Source organism: Etheostoma cragini, chromosome 2 (genome assembly GCF_013103735.1).
Source record: "Etheostoma cragini isolate CJK2018 chromosome 2, CSU_Ecrag_1.0, whole genome shotgun sequence".
Taxonomy (NCBI): domain Eukaryota; kingdom Metazoa; phylum Chordata; class Actinopteri; order Perciformes; family Percidae; genus Etheostoma; species Etheostoma cragini.
Window position 1 is genome coordinate 27,464,622 of NC_048408.1, and position 11,449 is coordinate 27,476,070.

Sequence of the window (11,449 nt, forward strand, 5' to 3'; positions counted from 1 at the left end):
GATTTTTGGAAAATGGCTGCAATGAAACAAAGAGTGAAAATTTTAAAGGGGTCTGAATACTTTCCGTACCCACTGTATATGTCAGATGTTAACCCACAACGTCACAAGCACGCAGTATAGTGTGCTTCCTGGTTGCTTGATCCACCAAGGGCGCTCCGGTGAGCCGGACAATTACATTTTTAAATAAAAAAATAAAAAATCTGAATCAGTTTCATTACCGAGCACAAGAACTTTAAATGAATTTGTCATCAGTGTCATCGGCGTAGAAACTTTTTTCGCCAACTGAGATTGTAACGCTGAACATTTTGACACACATGGTAGAGGGAGCATGTAATAAAGTCTGTATTACACATAATACTCATATTATAAACAGTACAGCTCTATAACAAGATGTGGTCCCCTGAGAAATCCCCAGCAGGAATGATGGATGGCTTACTGCTGGTAACTGCACACTCTTACACACTTCACCTTTTTTTTCCCCAGATTTCCCTTTCTCCTTTACTCTCCTCCTCCTGTTCCTATCAAATGTCCTTTTCTCGATTCTTTTTTTTTTGTTCTGGACTTTTCTTTCAACCTGTCATTTCCACTTTTACTCTAACTGATCTCTGGGTATTGCTGTTCCTCTCCCTCTCAATATCTTTTTTCTCTTTACATTTTCATCCTCATCCTCTTCCAGCTGTCACTATACTACCATGCTCAGCTCATGTTTTTTTCTTCTCTTTTCCCTCGATTATCCTTTACTCTTCTGTCTCTCTCTCTCTCTCTCTCTCTCTCTTTCTCTCTCTCTCTCTCATCTTCCTCCAGTGAGCACAGCATACTGTACTGTACCCAAGCTTCTACACACATTACCATCCTTTTCTCAATCTCATTATTTCTCCCACACTAGTCTCTTATTTTCATAATTACATCCATGGATGAGGCTAGAATTAATGTATGGTAGAAACCAGCCCATATTTGATCAGATTTTGACTTTTTTTAGTGGCCCTCTCCTCCTCATTATTCTTAGTTTGTTTGCACATAGTTGGCATGATGCAACATCAGGGGCCCTGTTTTAACAATCTAAGCGCACGGTGTGAAGTGCATGGTGCGTTCAGGGCGTGTCCAAATCCACTTTTGCTAGTTTGACGGCAGAAAAAGGGTCCGTACACCAGGTGCATGGTTCAAAAGGATTGTACTTGGTGTCTTCATTAATTCATAGGTGTGTTTTGGGTGTAACATGCAAGAAACCAATCATTGTGTCATCTCCAATTCCCCTTAAAAGCAAGACATGTTTGTATGCATTGCTATTACGATGGCGGATTTGCACCGTAATATTTTTTATTTAATCTTTTGCATGTTTGTGTGCTGCTGCGCTTTGTGTATGTGTATGTATGTATATATATATGTGTGTGTGTGTGTGTGTGTGTGTGTGTGTGTATAAGTGGAAGTGTTACAAGCAACGTGTGCAAGTCTAGGCGCATTTTACTAATGCGCTGTTGACGTTAGACCAGGTTTTTGTTGGTCAATGGCGTTATTACACTACATGTCAATTAGCTGATGCTTTTATCCAAAGCATCTTATAATTGCTATATATGTCAGAGGTTGCACACCTATTTGGCAACTAGGGGTTAAGTGTCTTGCTCAGGAACACATTGGTTGATGTATCGCAATGGGAATCAAACCCAGGTCTCCCACCAAAGGCATACACATCCACTGTGACATTACCAACCCCCGTGATCACTTCTAGCTGCCTGTAGATAGCAATGCGCCAAGAATGCACCTGAACACACCTCCCTGTAAGACTGGCACGCCCATGGGCGCGAAGATGGGCACAGGTACATTTGCTACTTAAACAACGTGGGTCCTGGACGAAAAATGTCCAACTGCGTCGGCCTTAAACTTGAAACAGTTCAAACGGAACATGAAGCAGACTTTAGCAGCAGTGAAATTAAAGAGAAAGTTCATGGAAAGATCCATGCGGACACAAACAGATGCAGACTTGTATCAGATGGAACAGATTAAGTTGAACATACGTCCGGGTTTCATCTTGACTGACAAATTCATGCTTGAGTCAGAGGCTTTTTGAATACTTTCTTTTGTAAAGTTTCACGATGAGTCAAGCTCAGCTGTCACACAAATACAGTCACATTCTGCACATTTAAAATCCGTGCCTTTGCCGCTACAGTTTATGACTGTTCAGTCTAGTGCAAAATAAACACAGACTGCGCAAACAGCTCAGGGCCAAATTACCCACAATTCAATTAAAACTCACACAAAGTCAATCACGTTGTAGATGACTCCACACAGTATAACCATCAACTTTAAAAGATGCACTAAAAGACATGATGGATTTTGCTAGAAAGTTCTTCCCTGTCCTCGAAAAATAGCTAATGTGACATGTTTTTTGACACTTTTTTTGGACATCTATCAGAACAAAGATTTGTCAAATAATCATGTGTGGTTAGTTAGAAATATTTGACCCTTGAAATAAAGTCACTCCAGAATAAAGTCTTCAAAGATTCCCATCTTAAAAACGGAACACCACTTTTTCACCAGTGATTGTGTTTTCTACACTTTCTCTCTGAATGTTCTCTTTCATATCTCTCTCTCTCTTTTAGGCCTAACTGTTTCCCAATGTGTCTGCCAAAAAGATCTAACAATGATTGTCCACAATTGACCCACAAGTCTTAACAGTGCAATATACCACGTAGAACTTTGTTTGCCCTGAGGCAAGCCTGCAGGCAAGCACAGAGAATTCTGTAAATGGTGGCTGTTAGGGTCAATGAGTGCTGGCTTCTTCTTCTGGCCCAAAAAGGGTAGCCTCCATGACAGGGAGAACAAAGTGAATGAATAATATCAAGTCATGTGTCATTTTGTAGGTCCCTTACCGAGACTGCAGTACAGAGTTCAATTAAAGGGTAAATACTGTTTTTCCAACCCTGCTTTCCTATGTTTTTCTCTCTAAGTGACTGATGGGAACAAAAATCTTTGACATTGGTCCAGTTAAGTGAGATCGCTACAGTCGGCAGTGGCGAAACAAGCTACAATGGAAGTTAATTGGCCGATTGTCCAGCTTGTATTTACCTTTACAAAAGCGCTTGTTTTGTCACTGACAGGATCAGATTAATATTCTCATGTCTGACAACATTATGGAAAGGATTTCTAAGGAGGTCGACCTTTCTAGAGTAAGATCCTTTTTCTAAACATAAATACATCTGCAAAATTCCTTTCGCTAAACCCACCAGACTCCTTGGAAATTAAAAAGTAAGCTTAGTATCGTAAAATACACTTCATTCAAAGTCGGCAGACACCAAAAAAAACGATGAAAAGCCGTAGTGGGTCGTCTTTTCACTTGTTCAAGCATCACAACTCTAGTTTTGGTTGAAACAAACACAGTTTACCGATTTACACGGGAAAATATGTTGGCTCTCGACACGCTAAATGTATTGTTTTTTTAAATGGAGTTTGGTGGGTTTAGCGCTAGCAGCTTCAAAGCTGTTTCCGGTTAAACAGAAAGGTCTCAAAGCGGTTTTAGTGGTCTGTCTCTGAAGGGATCCTTTCCATAATGTTAACACAATTTTGCAGATGTTCTTATGTTTTAAAAAGGATATTACTCTTTAACAGAAAGGTCGACCTCCTTAGAAATCCTTTCCATAAAGTTGTTAGACATTTAGAATGGTAATTTGAGCCTGTCAGTGGCAAAACAGCCAATCTGTGAAGCTAAATACAAGCAGGACCATCGGCCTATTAACTTACAGCTTGTTTCGCCGCTGCCGAATGCAGCGATCTCACTTAATACTGGACCAGTGTCAAAGATTGTTGTTTCCATCAGTCACTTAGACTCAAACATAAAGGAAAATAGTTTGAAAAATGGTAATTACCCTTTGACGCCCCGTTCCCGTGAAGGCAGCATGGAGCTGCGCCACGCGAAGCCTGTGAAGGACAGGAACGTCGGTCCTCCTCTTGAAAGTCCCCCGGTCAGCAAAATCATGTCAAACCTTTGTAAACAGCCTGTAGTTTTAACTTAGAAAACTGAAATCCTGGATTGTGGATCTTGTTATACAATCCTTCAAGTACCAGGTTTTTAAATAATGGTTCCCACTAATTGATCCTTCTTTTAATGCAACACCACACAAACACTGTTTAGAGTTCACTTCCAGAGAACACATAATCACCTATCACTATAATTAGAATTTAAGACTAGATGTGTTGCCTTTGCAGTTTAATAACCACTGTCTCCATCTCTGCCTAACTGAACAAGAACCTTAACAGGCTTGACTTTTCATTTCTTTCTTATCTTTGAAATACACAGGTAGAGAGGTTCAATGAGCCTTGTGCTGTTTCAGCATCCCTTTTTTCCCACAGAAATATACTGAAAGCCACTTGGATCAGGAGACTTCCAAAGAGCAACACGTCTGAAGCTCTTGTCGGACTGAGCTGTCCCATCCAACAACATTGTTTTAAATTGTGACAATAAAGTTCCATGTCACCCTGTAGGTGTCAGCTGATTGACACAGTGTGCACAATGATATGCATGCTAAAAGAAGAAGAAAAATGAAAAGACTGTGAACTATCCAGCTGAGGCAGCTGTCAAGGCTGCAGAAGTTGTCTTCTTGCTCTTAAAGAATGATTACAGGCAAATGGCTTTCTTTTTAAAGGGAGGAAAGCAAAACCCTGAAGCTGAGAGAGGACAGATATTACCCTTAAGTGCTTTGCTCAAAGACAGCTTGTTGGTGATTATTGACATATGGGAAGTGCATGTATTATTCAGACAGTCCACCCAAATGTTCCCAGCATGTTTCACTACAGTGGCCCAGGTGTAGCCAGGTTTATGGCACATTCATGTGCTCCTCAGATGGTCTGAGTTTCCAAAATCAGAAGTCGGAAAGTCCAAATGTTGATTGCAACCATAACAATAAACTACAGAGCCACGAAGAAGAGTAAGTAAGTAATGTTATTTATAGTATTTACCCTACTATAAAGTCAGGTTGAATGTAGTCTTGCATTGCCAGACCTTCTTCCACAGCGTTGCAGAGGAAGGTCTGGTGACACACCTCACTCTGGGATAGGAGAAAAACGTGCTCTGGTTTATTGGCATTTCTTTAAATTAATCGCGATTGCCTTGGGCAGCGCTAAGCGCTGGACGGAGCAAAGGCTTCTTTTTCATAAAGAAAACTCACAAAACATTTTAATATTAGCTGCGAACAGGAGACATTTGAAGCTCTTGTGGAGAGAAGGTCACTGAACCATCTTTTCTGCATCTTGGATAACCCCGACCACCCTCTCCACCCCACACTGCTCCACCACAGGAGCGCCTACTCTAAGAGGCTCCGACAGCGTTAATGTCGCACCGACTGCTGCAAAAAAATAAATCCTGCCTCAGTCACATAAAAACTGTACTACAATTCACAGCTGTGTGTGAGATAACTCACACTCTGTCATTACCTCACACATTACAATAATGCACTATTATGCTACTTGCACACAGGTTACTTCATATTTAGTATTATACATTTTATTTTGTTATAAATACTATGGATGTAGGTTGTACAACTTATTCTACATTTCACGTTGATGTTTTTTCATCTATCTAAAGTTTATTTTTCAGATGTTTTGCCATGTTTATTTTGCTATCTTATTTCTTTTATCTCACTCATTTTAGTATATTGCTTGTATTTTCTGTGTGTGAGAGGTACTGTGTGTCTCCTTGGTTATTTGTAACTTGCTGCTGTATCAGTATGTTCTATCTATCTATGTATGTATCTGTCTGCATATCTGTCCAATTGAGTTCATGCCCAGTATACCAGAGACTTTAAGACTGCAACTTGGGCACCTAGTTCATCAACACAATTTGAGGTTCAAAATAATAGCTCTCCCATGTTATTGAAACCATCCTAAGGGTTACCAACTAAGGTGTGTTGCTAACTCAGTGCTCCCTGATAGATAAATTATGTTTCTAAATCATCAAAAAATATCAGTATATATGCACTGGAGTTTGTAACTAATGGGCAAATTGTGTGCTGATACCTCTGATATAGATGGAAGAGGATTAGTGAAAACAATGTCGTCATGTTCAGATTTTCAGAGCCGACAAAGTGTACAGTACTACTGTGGAAAATGAGCAGAGAACAATAGGACAGATGGCTGTGTCTCCGGAGAGCGAGAGAGGAAAAACAAAAGGTAGAAAACTCAGTAAATATGGGAAAATTAGTTTTCCATAGTGTATTATGAAAATAAAACAGTATTAATATTTTCATCATTCAGTATTTCTGTGCAAATGCTCTTGCTTTATCCACCAAAGACTTCAACCCTGTGTTCCCTACAAAATAGTATTCATTTGTTTTAAAATGTATTTCCTTCCTACACAACCTCTTCTCAAAGCCTTTTCAGTGTTAGTGCAGGGATATCGTGTGGAGGAGAGTAAGGATAGTGCCCATTTCTCTTTTCTTTATTGTGTCTGTTCCTGTATTACACAATATGTCATATGAAGAAGTTTCTTGCAAACAGAGAAGGAGGAATAAAAACAGGTATTCATTATAGATTTGGCGTCATATCTGCTCACTGGCTCAGTAACAAATGTTCTCTGCGTCTTCATCTCGTGCTAAAATTGGCCTCATGAGCAGCAGCCGTGAATCTCTCCGGCTGATAAATGCAAGATAGACAGGACTGTGTGCACAGAGCCAAACTATATTAATTAACAACTGGAGTGATTACAGATGGCAACGCCTACTGCCACCTACGTACATGCCTGTACCGGTGCATATGGGTGTGTGTTGGAGACTCCTTTTGATTGTGTAGTTTTTGCTTCTGTGCGCTTAACTCAGTCTATTATTACAGATGGTTTAAGATACTTAGCATGTTGCTTTAAAAATGACTCACCCACGCACATGTGCACACGCGCTCTGACACAAATTACATTGTTGATATCAACCAGTCGTGATTGTAAGTACAAGAGAAGCAAACAATGCCTGTAATTGTATGGCATTAAAATCTATATATATATAACGATAAATTGTTGCGGAGAGCCATACAATGTTAAACTTCCCTGATGGCTCCCACACAGACTATGCAAATACACAGATTACTGACACAACAATGCCTGGTGGCTGACACTAACCAACAAGATTTGTCACTGTAAGAGGGAATGATGACTGCAGCCACATACTTTGCAAACACATGCATTTGAAGAACTGCAGCAGGAGCCTTCTCATGATCCATTTGTCTCATCTGTGTCAGCACTTTAATTCCCCCCTAAAGCAAGTGAACCTTGCGTCCTTTAGTACATACAATAATTGGCCAAATTTTTCATTTGAAATAATTTTGATAATGAAAGTACATACAAGTAATGTATGTAGTTAGCAATAAGGATTGGGTCCTATGCCATCATAACTAACATGTTGCTCAAGGGCCCAAGTCGCAATCATCTGGAACATTTTTGCACCTTATTGCACCTTCCCATGTAAAGGCCTAAACATATCTGCATTAAAAAAAAAAAAAAAACGGGAAAGCTTGAGGTGAAAATGTATTAATTTGACTATAATCACTGCATTTAGCTGAAGTAAATCTGCACAAACATTTCGTGTCAAGTTTAACATTGCTTGCTCTTTGCAACCATCCACCCTTATGTAGCCGAACCATTGCACACAGTCACAGTATGAGACAGGAGTTAACGGGACTGTTAACAAGCCGACTAGCTGGGAGAGCTATTGTGACTGCCCAGTGCAATGTCTGTAATTAGACCTACCATATGACACCAAACACGAGGTCCTGTGAAGATATCAGTCCTGTGTGAATCGACACGTCTGTGATTTGCGGGGATTGCATATCATTTTTCAAGGTCTTTGTTTCCTGTGCACCTTTTTATCCGTCTCGCAAAGACGGATTTGGGACGGCAGTGGGGCTGCGGACACCGCCTTACATGGCCGACCTAGTCTGGACCACTGCCCGATCAGAGACCTCCGTCTCCGGGTCGACGCCCTACCCACGGCGTCCTCCGAGGGCTTACGGACAGTAACCTCTACCGCGCCTGGCCAGAAAAAGATACGGGACCCCGACCCAAGTGTGGGGCGTCAGTCTTGCCCAGGCCGTCCTCTGCACACCTCCGGGTGCCCCACTCTCGGGGGACAAATATGTCCGAAAATCTAGTAAAGGCAACCTTTGCTTATCCCGTGCGAATAGGGCTTATGCCGCTTATTTCTTTTGAACTATTTCCCCCAGACCTCCAGACAAACTTTGCTATGACTAAACACAGTACTTTTTCCGCGATCGTCCTCATAGCATTACATATTACAGTTACACAGGTTTTTTGTTGGTAGCATGTGGAGTATTTTATCTCGTTAACTTTTCATGATATGTGATATAAAGATCATTTTAGGCATATAGTCTCTGAGAAACGCTGAGAAAAATGAGAACCTATAGCTGAAGGTGGAGCTGATGAGACCAATTTTGGGCGACAGCAGTAGATTGGCAGCCAGAATCTGAGCCAATGGAAGTTGGCCGCCTGCACTGGCTTTGCTTCGTAAAATATGTAAAATACTGTGTAGCTTTTAACACAGATTGTCCGTGTCTGCATATGGTTTACCATCAGCTATTAAAACACTAACTCCAGAGATGAGATGGAATAAGAGACGCCGTGATCAGAAAGAAGCACTTTTAAATTATAATAATTCTTCTTCAAGAGAAAATAAACAAATTTCATAGAAGAAAATAATTTGACAGAAGAGAGAATCTTTCTTTTTTTTAAACACACACATACATCTTCTCAATAAGTTGTCTTTCAGACTGATGTCAGAGAGTCTATGAGCCTGAAAAAAAGAAAAAATAGCCTCAAAGATTGTCAGATGTCTGAATTTTAGCAAGCCAACTGAGTCTAATGATGAGAACTTTGCAGTTAGATTTTAGATCAGATAATACTTTATTTACCCCACAGTGGGGAAATTCCCTTTTTACAGCAGCAGCAGTTTCCTACAGTAAAAAGCAAAAAGAAAACAAGTAAACACACAAACAGGCAAACAACAGTAAATGGCAAAAGGTATTGAATGAATTCAAAGTGCCAATAAATAAAAGGTATTGTAAAGTGCGGTTGCCATAGTACAAAAAAAAATATTACAGTGTAACTAAGTGAGGTTAAAATTAAATTGAATATGTAATTAAATAACATAGCAAAAGTAAGTAACCATAATGTAAGTTATGCTGAAAAGTAAGTACTTGTAATGGAAAAATATAAATATACATAATAAAGATATACACAGTGTGTGTGGAATAATTGAAAAACAGAAACTACAACATCATGTGGTGTAGGTGTTGTAGAATCTGACAGCGACTGATGAACGACCTGCAGTACCTCTCCTTCTTACACCGGAGGGGGGGGGGGGGGGGGGGGGGGGGGGGGGGGATCAGTCTGCTACTGAAGGAGCTGCTCAGGGACCCCACAGTGTCGTGTAGAGGGTGAGAGGTGTTGACCATGATGGATGTCCGCTTAGCGAACATCCTTTTCTCCCCCACTTTCTGTCTGACAGAGGACAGTCCCGGACAGAGTCTCGCTCTACTGGTCAGTCTATTGAGTCTGCTCCTGACCCTGTCCGAGCTGCCCCCCCTGTCCAATCCCTGGACGCTGACCGGTGAGAAGTGGGATGTTTTCCTCCTAAAGCCGACGATCATCTCCTCCGTCTTGCTGGTTTTGAGCTGAAGCTTGTTGAGCCCCCACAGCTGATAAAGTCCCTGATAACCAAGCTGTATTCCAGATCGTTCCCCTCACAAACACATCCAACAACGGCTGTGTCGTCGACTCTATGCTCTGTACAAGTCTCTCTGTCGGCCCTACCTTGCACCCGGCGCAGCGCAAAGTCTGAGGCAAGTGTCTCTGCTTGTTTAAGACCGACATAGTTGTCAATTTCACGTACAGCGGCCACATCATTTAAAAAGAACGTGCACCTGTGCACAGCTGTGCACACAGGGAGGTGTGTTCAGTTGCATTCTTGGCATTTTTAGTAAAACATTTGGAAGAAACATAAATGCAGCAGTAATAATGTGATGAACATTATGTCTTGACTCTCTGCCATCTCTGTCTATCTGGCAGATTATTGCATGCAGATTAGTTCATCACTGTAACGCATCAGAATCACTTTGACTTGCTAAATAAGAATAAATCTTCACAGTTCATTTTTACACCAGAAAAACATTTAGTCATGTTTCTCAGTTTATGAAAGTAAGCTATCTCAAACATAGACACAGGTACTAACATCTCCTCCCAACTAAGAGCTAAATCTCAAAATGTCTAAATTGCGTCCTAGCCTACCAAAAATAAAATCAACAACACACATTTCTATATTATTTCAACAATAGGTATTACAATTGTTTTGAAACAAATTTTTAATTTTCCATTGCAAATACAAATATCTTTATTAACATGTGCCATCAACCGATAACAGCGTCACAGCATGAGCTCCCCTATGTCTTTTTTTTACAAACCCGTCAAACATATATGTCGGTGTCTCCACGGACATACATTGAGCCATATTCTTGATCTAAGCACCAATTGTACGTGTCTGTATTATCAATTTTTAAAGCAGAATACTTTTAACATACAGGCACATGGAACTTGTATGGTATGCATTCTGTTAGCTGTCTTTAGCATCCATTAAAGTAGTTCTCGCACAATCAACCTATGGCCTACACTTCAAGGAAAGGAAAACAAGACAGAATCTTCTTTATAAATCATTTAAATGAATGTTCTTGTTTTCTACTTATCCCACAATAATGTTAGTGAGTAAATCTACTGAAATGGCCAGTAGACTGTGATGTGTATGAAGAAAAAGCAAAAGTTACATCATGTATGTCATGGATGTAAAAAAACAATGGCTTTACCTCTTTGCCGAGCGCAAACCAGAACAGATTACATCAGTACAATGATGGGGAGGGTCATACTTTTTTTTTGCTAATTTTGGAGTGTGATAGAAATATGTATTGCTGGCAAAGGGAGGGTCAAGTCTGTTTTGACTAAAGATCCCAAAAACTAAACTAAACTATCTTTGGATATAAATACTGGACTCCTCCACAAATAAGCCCTTAACTACTTTGTCATTGTCACAGACACCGCAGCTGTCCTCGCCATATCACACACACTCGTACTCTAAAGTTCTGTCCCATTTCTATATAACTAATTATTTGCTGTTCCAATGTATTATCCATTAAGAGTGAATTAGCTTGATTTGTTTCTTTTGTGTGTGTGTGTGTTGATATACAGCCTGTCCCTCAGATGTAGTCAGTAATGAAACGGCTGCGATAACATCTTGAAGAGAAAACCAAACATCTCTGGAAAATAGTTTTACTTTCTTGAGCTTAATTGGCAATAGTTTTCAACATCTCCAGTTTGTTGTTGTATAATTTTCTGTTACTGTAACCATTGACGGTATATATGTATATATATGTATATATATATGTATGTATATATATATGTATATATATATGT

At 40.1% G+C, this 11,449-nt stretch overlaps 2 long non-coding RNA genes across 2 annotated transcripts in view; both read left to right on the plus strand.

The window, feature by feature from the left end:
• Nucleotides 1-11,449, plus strand: part of LOC117952644 — a 148,599-nt gene that overhangs the window by 16,191 nt on the left and 120,959 nt on the right. The window lies entirely within an intron of this gene.
• Nucleotides 3,699-11,449, plus strand: part of LOC117952667 — a 17,495-nt gene continuing 9,744 nt past the window's right edge. The window contains exon 1 of the long non-coding RNA XR_004658469.1: nucleotides 3,699-3,879. This is a non-coding gene — a long non-coding RNA (uncharacterized LOC117952667). The remainder of the gene's footprint in view (nucleotides 3,880-11,449) is intronic.